Below are 13,724 nucleotides of genomic sequence, written 5' to 3' on the forward strand. Positions count from 1 at the left end.
AGAGCAATACACAACCAAAGCGCTGAATTCCTCAGGGATAAACTACGCCTACATCAACCAACAAGAACACTCAGATCAAACAACGACATCCACTTGGAACCAAAACCCTACAACAAGAGAAAACTTGGAGGATCCTCTTTCTCTCACCAGGCTCCAAAAACTTGGAATGACCTACCAAAGGAGATACGGAACACAAGTAACCACCTATTATTCAGGAAACTGCTCAAATCCTGGCTCTTCAATGCTTAACCAAGGATCGTCCACAAGAACACAAACACTACTAAAACAACGAGGAAGGTAGAAACCTATCCCGACACCCAACAAGCGATCAAACACAAACTTAGCCTAGGGAAGGCATTCCACGACACATCACACGGCACAAGGAGAGATACCCACGAGAGGAAGACAGTGAAGACTGAAGACCTGGTCAGATCCGTGAAAAATCACAATCGACACACTTAGAACCGTGAATAGTGACATGGTTCTGGGTGGAATGCTAGATGTGGGCCAGCACTGCAGCTCGAATGGATGGTGAATGTTTGGCAGGTGCCAAGCCCGCCTGAACTCGAAAGGGTTTGACAAGCGACGTATCTACAGCTGTGAAAGGCGTCATGCGCAGCATTGGATGGAATGCTGAATGTTATCGGACGCCACACTCGGCTGGAATGCTGGCTGCTGGACTGCACCGTAAGCGGACAAATCTATGATTATTAGCAAGAACATTAAATGCACCGTGATGCCTAGCCCTATCCCCTTCTAGGTGGCACCCCAAGTCTGGATGTGCATCTTTCTTTGTCCGTTTTGCTGGAGCCCATCCACCATAGACCCAGACCTTTCCCCACTATGCAGGAATGTCGTATCTGGGGGTAGCCTTCGTCCTTGCATGCTGTATGATGAGTTGTAGTTTATTGTGAAGACCAGACATCTCCACGAAATGGCAGGGCACTCAAATCCTCGAATGCTTATTGTGCACGAAAACAGAGCCTACAGTGGGACCAGGGCCTCTCCATGATGGACCTGTGAAATCAAGGCTCTTAAGCGTACTGTGAAGATTAACCCCAAATCACATAACCCACTAAGCAAAAAAGCTCAAACTCTCTGCATACCTAACTTACCCAAAAAACTCACACAACCACCTCTCGCACCGCAAACCGCAAGCACTTCACCACACCGAAACAACACATAAGCCGCACCAACAGCACGCGAGGACTGATATCAATCCGACACTCGCACCAAAGCTCAGCAAAGGTATACACCGAGCCAAAGCTGCCAACAGTACACCACCCCTTTCACTATCCTACTCCCTCTTCGCCTTGCTAACCCATCCCGACTTCTCATTTGCAGATCCAGCAGAACACCTGGGGTCCAACTCCGTTGGTGACGGTGCGCGGTATAAATACTTTTAACATTTAACATTCAACAAGCAAAAACTGCTGGCTTTGCAAAGGCTTGTTTTTAACAGGACGTCAGTGAAGGACATGCATAGTGCTTATAAATCGAGTAGCTGAAGACTGACCTGGTTAAGACATTTGTATTACAAAAGTAGCATATTTCCAGCTCCAAATAACTGATGAACTCTCAGAAGACTTCTTTGAGAAAACACAACACTGGCAGACAATGTGCAAGAAAACTTTGATGGTAAGTCTTCATTAGGCACGCTCAAAGTGTTCCAATTAAGAGGTGTTTTGGCCGGGCTGGGCACGAACTGGGTGGGAATGGCCATAGGGATTAGCATGGCCATGGGCAGTCAATGGGTGGGCAAATAACCCTGCAACATTGACAAAATGTGTGTCCCTCATACGCCACTTCTTCATGTCTGTACTATAATGCAATAGTTTCAGCTTATATGTGGCGCACCACATAATAGCTCAAACTGAAAAAGGATTGGGTAAATGTGATCGTGACGTCATGGGAGTGGGGCAACGTCCCAGCTCTGTTAATAAGGCCCGGGAAGTAAGCTGTAACGAGGTAACTGTTGCCAGGATACAGCTTCCAAAAAAGGATTATTATTCTTATTTGTTTTATGTGACAAAAATATCCGCTTTTTCGTTTTTTTCGTCAGTGTTTTTCCTCGAGAAAAGCCTCCTTCAACATGGATAAAACTAAAAGGCGGGTTTTCTTGGACAGGCACTGCCGAGAGATGATTGCCGGGCTGGTGGCACGCGTAGGTGCCTGCTGTGCTCGACAGCCCTGCCATGAATGCCCTTTTCTCTCGTGCCGAGTGTCCTCCTGTGGGACATGTTCAGAGGTGAGGCCCCGCTCACCTTTCATTAAAACACAGCAGTTAATATAAGGTGAGCTGCCTGTTAATGATTAAACGCGCTCCACAGGCAGCTACTGTATTATTGCTCCTGTGACAGGTTGCTGCTTTGGCGCAAACTAGTTTGGCGAGTTAAAAAAAAAAAAGCCACTCAGAACAGCCAGGATTAACTGTAGCAGCAGACAGACAGCCTTCCCCCAAAAAGGCAGCACGGGGTGAAAACAGGCACCGGTTTAATATCGGTACATCGTCTGAATGGAGCTACCGAAGGGTGCTGTGGCAGAAAACATGCTTAAGTGAGTATATGGAGATGTTAATTCTGTACACGTTAGAATATTTGATTGTTTTGATTTTTAGCCACGTTGTAACTGTATTGATTGTGTATGTATTTTTCAAACAAACATGTCTTACAAAGCAGATAATACATGGGAGGAGAGGCAGTCCTAGGGTAAGGGGCCTTTACATACAATTGCATAGAATGACGTGTACTCGATAATGGAGGGGCAAGAGCAAGAACATACAAAGGGGGTTGCTGGTCATTTCATTTTTTTTCATCCAGAGCCTGATCGTAGTATTTAGATTGTAAACTATGACCAATAAGAATACAATGCCTTGTATCTGTTGGATATGACATTTTAGCCAATGGTTAGAAGAGTGTTTAACACGCGTATATTCAATCGCCTTTTCAGTGGCGCATGCACTGGCATATTTAGGCTTTCTGCTGCACTAGGCCCAACTAAATGAATGTGCACCCCCCCAACTTTACTCTGCATCTGTAAGGCTACATCTTCAGCAGACTCTGCTGCACCCCTGCTTCCCAACCGGGCCAATCTACCCCTCTTCAGCCCCATCTTCTCACAGTCTAGCTCCATAACAACATAAGCCATTGCTAAGGTTCAGGGGGTTAGAAAGTTACTCCTCTACTCGTGATTTGCAAGTTATCATCTACGTTATGTTTGCTGAAAGCATGTTTCCAGACCTCGGATGGCGAGGATGTGGAGAAGGCACAGTGCTCTACAATTAAGTACACTGGAGTTACTTGTTGAGGCCCTCCCAGGTCCAACTTGGGTCCTTCCTCTCCGCTATCTTCTTCTCCACCTGTGGTGTTCCCCAGGGGTCTAACGTCTCTCCCTGGCTGTTCAACCAATACCTGGCACTTCTTACCCACCGCATCGCCGCTCTCTGCCCTAACTTTCAGTGCTATGCGGATGACACTCAGCTCATTTTCAGGCTACCCTCCGCCACCTCCTCTCTGTCTCTCATCACTGATTGTCTGTCTGCCATCCAGGAGTCGTGTGCCGCCAATGACCTCTGCCTTAATGCCAGTAAGACTGATATTCTCCTCATTGGCAAACCCACTCCCTCCTTTCCTGTCTCTCTCTGGCCGGCCTCTCATTGCCCTCTTCCTGCTCCCACCTGCGAGGCTAAAAACCTTGGGGTCATCTTCGACTCCGCACTGTCCTTCTCTCCTCACATCTCTGATGTCTCTAAGAAGTCACACTACAAGCTGCACCTCCTCAGAGGTATTCTTTCTTTCCACTCCTTCCCCAGAAGCTCACTGTCTCCAGAGCTGTGGTTCTCTCTAGGCTGGACTACTGCAACAGCCTCTTTCTAAATCTGCCTGCCTTTACTCTCCACCCTCTTCAACTCATCCAGAGCAGGACTGTGAGACGTGTCCTTGGCCTCAAGCTCAGGGATTGCATCTCTCCAGGACTGACATCTCTGCACTGGCTCCCAGTGGCTGCGAGAACTAAGTTCAAAACCCTCTGCATTGTCCACAAGGCCTCAATACTTTCAACTCTCTCTTCCTAAATATCTTCCTTCTCGAACCCTGCGTTCATCCGCCTCCAACTCCCTCAGGGTCAGTCGCATCTCCAAGCAAATTGTTGGTGGTAGATCTCTTTCTCTCGGCTGGGGCCTTCCTCTGGAACAGCCTCCTTGTCTCCGTGAAACTTGAGGAGAACCATCTCTGGTTCCGGAAGCACCTCAAAACCTTTCTCTTTGCTTTTGCTTTTTCTCCTCCTCTCCACTGCTGACCTTCTGGCTGAAACTGCACTGGCTACCTGGCCACCCTCTGATCTCGGGCCCAGGTCCCTCCCCTGCCAGTCACACACACCTGCACTGCCTGCTTGGCAACCCCCGCACTTGGGACTGTTCCTGTATCCCTACAGACCCACCACCAGCACTTGACACCTGATTTCTGCCCTTACCTTTGCACTTGCCACCTGCTGGCCGTTACTTTACTTTTGTGATTACGTATTCCCTTGTACTGCACTGTCCCTTCCCCCTGCACTTTCCCTTCCCCCATCGCATGCAATTGCGCGATCTGAATGACACCTGGCCTAGTAGGATTGTTGTCTTTCCTCCCTTTGTTCCCCCTCCCTTGCCTCGTAGTGCCTTGAAACACTTGTGTAAAGCCGCGTTCTAAATGCCATATCATATCATATCATATCATTTGCCTACTTTTGTAAAATCAGAGAATCCGCTTTTAGAGGAAGTGATCAGAACATCAGCTGTCTGCTAACTGGTCACAAGGGATGGAAAATTGGAACAAGGATTTTTTATTTCCACGCTAATACCTGCTTTCTCGTGGATTATCTGCTGTCCTCTCAATGCATGAAATTAGATTGGTCTGTAATATGAATGTTTCAAGCAACTTTAACAATTTCTACATGCAACTTGTCAAATGCTAAAGCTTATGTATCAGAAATATGCAGGCGATACAGACTCATTTAAAACACATGTTGATTAAAAAGAACTTAAGCTCGTTTTCATGATTCAAGGAGACATCACAGCTCTGGTGTTATCAGGGCACGTAACCAGCATAAGGCAAGAAACTCCCAGTTGCAGCCCATGTACCTGCACGCCCCCGGGCTGAAATGCCATCATAAGATGGTAAACTCACAAGTGAAAATGTGGAAACACTGCCTGGGCAAAGATGCTTCAGTAAAGTAAAAAAGTGGAGAAGGTGGTTGGATCCTTGGGCTGAGCTTCTTTAATAGCGAGGGAGACTCTGAATATTCATGGGGTGGGAAGCAGCAGCCTTCCTCCGAGCTGTGCAGTGCAGGCAGCTTTCATAACACATGAAGTGGTCTGTGCTACGCTCATGGCTGATGTTTGCACTTTTGTCCATATCCAACACCGCAAAGAGAAACTAAGTAATGGGTCGGACCTTCGGGCACAACATTTCCTTTGTGGGTGTTGTATTTGCTATGTGGCTTTCCAGCTTGCTTTTTTAACTCCTTAGAGTAGGACTGTACACTATGTAAGAACATGCTGAGGCTTGTAGCTATAGATTTGCTGCTATTCCTTGAGCTACTGTTTGACAGGAAAAGTCCCACCGTGTGTTTAACAGCCATAGCCTTTACTAATTGCCGTACGGGTTACTTATAAACGTAACTGCTATGCATCGTGTGGCAGACTTTGCAGTTGTTCTCCTGGCAGTGCTGGGCAGTGCAGCTGAATGCAATTAAATAGGCATGATAAGTCCAGCCAGTATGCCATCTGCCTGCTTAGTACTTCAGAGCTTTAATTTTTTAAAGATGTCTGAGCTGATATCCTGAAGGGACCATTCAGACCGTTCTTCTTCAACGCTGTGAAACACTGCGTGTCCATGTGGTGTCCTGTTTGTTCTGTCACCCTTCACAGGATTCTTGGTGTACTTGCTCATTTAGATTTTCCCGTCGCCATTTTAACTTCTACACAATCTATTCCATGCTTGCTCCTTTTGGGCCTCCACAGACCTCTGAAACATGTTATCGTAACATTAAGCATCACCTTTTAACCTTTACTTTTCTGGAGGGACATTCCTGTTTTTTTGATGATGGTTTAACAAATGAATGCATTTTGTGTTTATTTGCACATAAAGGTTTGTGTGTGAAAGGTGAATGGTCAAAACTGTGTTTGTGTTATTAGGGCTCTGGCTGCTTTGCATAATAAAGAACATTTTAGGAACGTAGAAATGACAACATATCTTTATATCTGGCACATTTATCAGTGATAAAAGAGTTGCATGACTGAATTTGATTTATTTATTTATTTATTTATGGCGCATGTGTAAGGCGCTTATACATCAAGTTGTTGTGTTTCAAGGACACGAGGGGGGCATGAGAACAAAGGCAAATAGAATAGACGGATGCACAGGAAAGGGGCGGTCTTATTAGTCCTTGTGAGCATTCAGAACGTGCAAGTGCAGACATACTTAAATCACTAAATACTTAACTCATCGCACACTGAGTGTTCTGCCCATTTCCTTGTTTTACAAATCTCACCCTAACAATAACGCTTCTGTAAATGTCACCCATGAATATGAGTTTGAACAGCAAGAGCTTTGGACGCGAGAGCAGTGTCACTGCTCAGCACTTCACTCGTGCTGCAGGCAGCGAGGCTGTCAATGCCTTGTTATGTATTGGTTTGAGACGTGTTTTGGAATGAATGCATGGGAGCTATTTAATATTATTGATTCACTTTTTTACATTGCTTATTATGGCGTTATTAGCAATGTTGTTTTACTTTTAATAACCAGTGGTATTATTGACTATTTTGGTGGTGATAAACATTTGGCCCGCAGAAGAAGTGAAAGGCTGAATCAATCCTGCCTGCATTTAAACCTTTGAGGGCAATGGTGAACATACATTTTAATTGCAACCTTTTATTGAGATATCAGACTGGCAGACTTTCCTACTTTTTCACATAGGTTGCAATACACAAATGAGACATAAGTATGGTGCACATAAGCCAGACAGTGGGCAGACAGTGGGAGCAAAACATCATGAAAACCAGACAACACCATCACTTGTTTTCCTTATTTTTGAAACACTAACAACATGTTATCTTGCAAGGATAATAACTTTGTTAAGCTAAGCTATTGTATTCTTTGCTAAATTTTTAGACCACCGAATATTTATTTTTTGTTTTTGCCACATATGGAGGTGCTTTAGCACCACATTGTGTCCAAACATGGTGACAGAGAGTAGAGAGCAGAGTGGAAGGATGTTAAGAAACAGAATATTTAGTTGGCTTGGCAACTTGCAATGCTAAAGTCATACATTGCCTGCATTACAGCGTATTTGTGTTGCCTTCTGATCACCACTCTTTAGTGTAGTAATTTTTCAGTCTTTCAAGTTTCACATACTCCTAATCGTTCCTCCCCTTTGAAATACTCCCTTCACACAGTCCTTCCCCTTCATCATAATGCTTTGTCCAAGTCTTTCTGATTTCATCCTAAGTATTTTTCATAGACCGTCATCATAGCGCTTCGACCTAGTCCTTCATCATGGTAATTTTCCACAGTCCTTCTCTTTAATCACAGTCCCTGTCCTTGATCATAGCCCTTCATCCTACTTCTTCTTCTACATCATATTCCTCTTCCTTCTTCATTGTACTTTGCTCTATACCTTCTCCTGCATCATCATCCTTCATTATAGATGTTCTCCTTATCATATTGCTTCTTCATAGCTCTTCATAAAAGGCCTTTGCCATGGTCCATATTATTTGCCATAGTCTGTCATATTTGCCATGGTCCTTTGTTATAGTCCTTCACCCTTGTTCTTCACCCTAGTCCTGTTCTTTCATCCTAACGCTTTGGTATTTGCCTTTCATCAGACACCCTCTCTTTTCTTGATAGTTCTTCATGCTAGTCCTGTGTCCAGAAAATACTTACACAGCACACTGTGATTTTTGATTGCCTAGTAGTTTACAGTCATCTACTAATATGGATAACATGGAAACAGTTATTTTCACAACTTTACGTTCTTCTAAAGTGGATCACTTAAAAAAAGTTGTAGAGTGAAAGGGGCTTAACAGTCTCTAGCACTAAAGCAGAATTAAGTGTAACCATTCTTGATTTTGAGAAAGGCAAATGTGTACTTCCCTTATCTAATGGTACTGGTAGTGGGGCTGGGGATGGAATCAGAAGCAGTAATGGAGTTGCTGCCACTGCAGTTTCTAATGGTGAGGAACAAGTGGAAGAAAGTGAGGCCTCTACACTTTTGTCTGTCACCACCTCAGACACTGAGGCATTATTTGACCTGCAAAAGGAGAAGCTCAGACTCAAGGAAAAAGAGCCAGAGTTCAATATGGCTAAGTTAGAGTTTGAGAGAATTGAAAGGCAGAAAGACAGCGATCACCAGACGGAGCTTGCCAAGATTCATGCTTCACAAGGATCTTCCAGAGGTTCTGAAGACATTTATGGGTCCTCTTCACATCCTAGATTCCCAAAAGATCTTCTAGTATATATGAGGATAAGAATGATAAAATTGATTGGCGTATTACTTTTGAGTATGCTTGTGAAGTACAATGAGTGGGTGATGCAAATAGAATTGTATGGTTGCTCACCAGACTGTCCCGTTCTGGCTGCAGTGCTATTATGGAAATGTCTAAAGCTGACAGGCATGATTTTGCAAAGCTTAAGCAAACTCTCATCTTAAAGTTTGGGAAGACTCCTGCCCAATACTTGAGGAGATTTAGAGAATACAAAAAGAAATAATATATGACTTATGTTACTTTGGTTGGAGATTCTTCGAAATACTTGTGCGGCTGTGTCGAGGTTATCAGGTAACCACCTTTGAGGGCATGATTTATTTGGTCATGCTTGAGCATATTTTTGCCTCTTGTTCCCCAGAGCTTAAGCAACATTTGGCTAACTCAAAGGAGTTAAATCCAAATAGACTAGCCATTGCTGCAGACCTATGGGTCTCACGTGCAGTGTCCCACAAGGACAAGCCTGCTTCAGATAAGCAAGAGGAGGGAAAGAAGGTGGGGGTACCGATGAAACTTTGTCCAAGAAGGCCAACACAAAGTTTAATAAGTGGAAGTCACAAGAGTCAGGTCATGGTAGTCAGAATAATCCTCCCTAGCATGAGTGTGGTTTCTCTAAGCCCTCCTATGTGTCAAGGTCCAGTGGGACTTGTTAAACTTGTGCAGCCAGTGACCACAGGAAGGGGAACCAAAAGTGTAAGGGTAAGACCTTGGGGGTCCGCTCTGCAAGTCTGGCCTTCTCTCAGTATGAGGAAGACGAGTTTGCAGGATTGTCCTACCCTTTAGATTGCTTCACATCAGGTGAAGAATCTGAAAATAGACTAGATTCTGAGGAATATCCCAGTCCTGCCCCTTTGTCGTGTATTCTCTGAGGATTGTGTTCAGGTAGAAGTTGTAAGGACCTCTACTGTTAGGAACACTGGGCCCGGTCTAACTGAAGTAGCTTCCTCCATGGTAAATCCACAAGGGCTTGCCAGAAGTCCTGTGGGGCATACTCGGTCGACTGATAGGCCCTCTCTCAATGTTCTAGTAGCACCTGTCAGTAGAGCTGTGAGTAGAGAACTGGTCAGGGCATCTGTCAATGTTAGGAGAGCTGTTCCTAGAAGAGTTCTGGGTGAGATTAGACTTCAAGACATAGGTCCTGATAGACACTCACCAGACCCTCCAAAACCTTGGTCTTACAATCAGGTTGCCTTATCCATTCATAAGGGAAAGCCTAGGCCTAAGAGGAAACCCATGGCCAGAGGAGTCCAAAAATGAGGCAGAGGGAAAGAGAATATCCCCCTGTCCTACCTGCAACATCTGTTGCGATAGTTGGTAGAGTCCCTATTCCTGGTTTGGAAGAGAAAGACTACCAGAACATCTTGTGTCCTATAGTGCCCCTGAACTACCTAGCATGCTGGTAGATGGGATCCCTAGGAGAGAGATTAGTATGGGCCAAGACAGGAAGAAACCATCCTACATAAGCCTAAGGAGGAAGGACTGTTTCCAGTGGGAGGGTTCCACTCCAGTGAAGTAAAGGATGCAAAAGGAAGGTGGGTTACTGGAAAGTAAGCCAACAGAGCCCACCAGAGAAAACATTGAGAGGTTGGAGGTTTCTCAGGAGGTGGGGACCTACCTCCTATAGTTGGGGTATGACATTCCCCTAGTGGTACATCCTAGCATCACAATATCACTAGAGAGGTCTAACACACTTTCTTGCTGTCTGATGATGGGGTGTCCCAGAATAAACCCACTTCAGGAGTTTCCCTCTCTGTCACTAGGTTGAAAGGAGTGAGACATGTAATCACATACTCCAGAGTTCACTTGCAGGAGTGGACCCATTTGTACCAGAGGCCAGGCCTACTTTATTTAGCTCTTTGCCCCCTGGAGACCTCAGGCAGTAAGTTGAAATTGGTGGTTGCTGATCACAACACCATATGCCTTAATACCATCCCCCGAGGAAATGACTTCCAAGTCAGTCATTGATTCCATACTGAATGCCAGGTAGCTCCTCTGCTGTGCTCAGTAGTGGTCAGACCCAGTGGAGATAGAGTGAAGTGACCTGTCAAGTGTCACTTAGCTGTCATCCCCAGGAAAGTGGTCTGAGTGAGAGAACTGTCAGATCTCTCATAAGTTTGATTGGAACCCTCAGTGAGCCCCAGAGAAGGAGGTGGGTCCTTCTACTGTTAACCTTATTAAAAGCCCTAAACACCTGTGAGTAATTTGGGCCTTGCCATGGTTCACATCTTGGCATGCAAAACTATTCAGAAGGTCTTGGTGAATCTCTCCAGGTTACCATAATCGAGAGATAGAATATGAGGCTTGCTGCTTATGGCTATAGAGAAGGAGCCAGATAAATCTGTGTCTTTCTCTGCCCTGTGCCAAAGCAGCACTTACTATGGCTTCAGTGAGGATGACCTCACAACTCTTCCTCTGACCCCATATCCGCAAGGTGAGCTGGATATTTCTTTGAAACAATCTCCCACCTTGTTGTCACTGCAACCCTCTATAACAGTTTGATGTAAACCAGACTGTATTCTGGGAGTTGTTGAACCCACCAAGTTTGGGTGTTGTGGTGGTTCAAACCAAACAAGACGTTCTGACAGTTGGTGTGAGATCCACGCTGTGTTGGAACAAGGAGTGTTTGAGCACTTCCTCGCAGTCCTTCTCCGTTGTCATAGACCTTCTTCCCAGACATTCTCCTTTACACTAATTCTTTGTCCTAGTCCTTCTCCCTTGTTGTAGTCCTTCATCCTAGTCCTTCTCTTTCGTCATAAGCTTTTACCCTAGTCCTCTTTTGTCACAGTCCTTCTCTTTTTTCATAATCTCTGTCATAATCTTTCTCCTTCATCAAAGTCCTTTGTCATAGGAATCCTTCTTCATCCTTGTCCTTCTACTTCATCTTAGTCCTTCTTATTCACCATAGTCATTACCCTTCATCTTGGTCCTAGTCCTTCTCCTTCATCATAGTCCTTCTACTTCTTCACCCTATTCCTTCTACTTATTCCTAGTTCCTCTTCTTCCTAGCCCTACACCTTCTCCTTCATCCTAGTCCTTCTACTTATTCTCAGTACTTCTCTTTCATCCTAATACTTTGTCCCAGTTCTAATCCTTTGACCTAGTTTGTGTGCATAATCTTTGTCTTAATGATTTTCCTCCACCCTAGTCCTCCTTCTTGTCCATTCTCCCCCTTGTCCTTGTCCTTAATTGAAGCCCTTCTCCTTTGTGTTAGTTCTTCTCCTCCTTTCTAGTCCTTATCCTTCTTAGTTATTTTACTTTATCCTACTCCTTCTATGTCATCTTAGTCATTCTCCTTCATCCTCATACTTTGCCCTAGTTCTTATCCTTCATTCTTGCTCTGGTCCTTCGCTTCAACCTGGTCCTTCTTCTATGTCCTGGTTCTTATGTTTCATCTTAGTGTTAGTCATTCGCCTTCATCTTAGTGCTTCTCCGCCACTTAAAGTGTGGGATCCTGGTCAAATAATTGTATCTCACTGTGCCTTATCTGCCAAAAGTATAAGTCCTTAAAAAGGATTCAGGTCACACCGTCTGCTATTCAAAAAAGCCTCACTCCTTTTATTGCTCCATATATAATATTATTATTAATAATAATAACAACAATAATAATAATAATAATAATAACATTCATAATCATAATAACAGGGATCATTCATGTATTACACATCACAAAATGTATTTGTCTCTTGGCATATTCATGGCAATTTCCCATGATCCCTCGACTATCAACGAGTTGTGTCACGCTTTGCTATGCCCTTTTCTCTGATGTCATGTGAGATCAGAACAAATGCAAATTAGAGCTCCCCGATCCTCTTTTCCAGCAGAGGCTTTGTAAATTGTAGAACCATCCCTGGTCTATCTGGCATCTCCGAGCCCAGAACAGAAATCTGGCTGTTACACTAGATCATGAGTACACATTGTTGGACCAAGTAAATAGGGACATACAAATATGTCACCTATCTATGAGATTTGAGAATAATTCTGCTTTTTATCACTTTCTTCTAGAGTCTTAATGAGCAATGCTGGACTACTCTATCTGTGCCATTTGCAAACTGCAAGTGTACAGAATACAGTCGCTAAATTGTTGTTAAGTCTCCCAAAAGAGCGCTTGCTAAGACTGCTTTCATACAATTGCGCTGTCCGCCAAAAAACGAACACATTAAATGTAGATAACTTTATGAGGCCCAAAAGGACTATAATTGGGTAAAGAAAATACCCAAGTGCAATCCGGCATGAATGACTCTTGCACTCCTGGGACCACATATTTCTGTACATATCACACAAACCTGACCTGTCAGATGGTGCCCCGTTCATTCTAGTAGATGCAAAAACTCTTTGGAATGCACTACCTATAACAGTCAAACATTTTGGATTATTTGGGATTTAGGAGAGTCCTGAAATCATTCTTCTTTCCCAAAAAGAACGAACGATCTCCCCATCTCCCTGACTATCACCCAGAGCCATACGAAGGGCATTAGTTTACGTTTTACAAGCATCTTTTTAACAGAACGTAGCATTTTATATGTGTAACCCCATGCAAATTAGCAGGTACGTTCTGAGACTTTTCAACATTTGGAGCATTTAAAAATCGTTTAAATACATATGTGAGGCAAAATCTAAATACCTGCAAACCACCTGGTGAAAAGACCTACGTCGTGTTGGAAGCTACTGTAACAAACAACCATATGAGCGATCCTAGTCAAGGTATCATGCTTGCAAGATCACACAATGCTCTTAATTAAAAGACAATGGTGCAGTATTTTTGAGAGCTTGTATAACTGAAACAACCATTACGTGTCTGATTCTTTTATGGTGCCATTGCTGAGTTCTCATGTTGTTCAATGCCTGCCGTGAGTAGCTCACACAGTCTTGGGGTTTGGTCTTTATTCTGGTGGGAAATCATGCGTTTATAATGAGAAAACCAAAACTACAATCACCAAATACGTATGATGATGATAGGTTATTTATAACGTGGTTAATACCCAGAGGTTTCTAAGCGTGGACCAGGGATCGAACCTGTGTTGCTCCGTGTTGTCTTGCTTCTAAGGCAAGCACGTTGCCCCTGAGCTATCCTCCAGAGACAAACACCGCACTGCAAAAAAAAAAATAACCGCACTGCGTGAACTGTCACGTCTGATATTCGCTACAATGCAAGTTGTAGAGTAACCTGTCTACTATTCTTTTAAAAAAAAATGACTTTGCAAGG

At 44.0% G+C, this 13,724-nt stretch overlaps 1 protein-coding gene across 2 annotated transcripts in view; it reads left to right on the plus strand.

Moving 5' to 3' along the window:
• The first annotated feature begins 2,401 nt into the window (after window positions 1-2,401).
• Window positions 2,402-13,724, plus strand: part of PKHD1 (PKHD1 ciliary IPT domain containing fibrocystin/polyductin) — a 4,356,595-nt gene continuing 4,345,272 nt past the window's right edge. For both annotated transcript variants that reach the window (XM_069605754.1, XM_069605755.1), the window contains exon 1: window positions 2,402-2,556. The gene's annotated coding sequence lies outside the window, so the exon portion shown is untranslated. The remainder of the gene's footprint in view (window positions 2,557-13,724) is intronic.

Source organism: Ambystoma mexicanum, chromosome 4p, assembly GCF_040938575.1.
Source record: "Ambystoma mexicanum isolate Mex_15411 chromosome 4p, UKY_AmexF1_1, whole genome shotgun sequence".
NCBI classification, from domain to species: Eukaryota; Metazoa; Chordata; class Amphibia; order Caudata; family Ambystomatidae; genus Ambystoma; species Ambystoma mexicanum.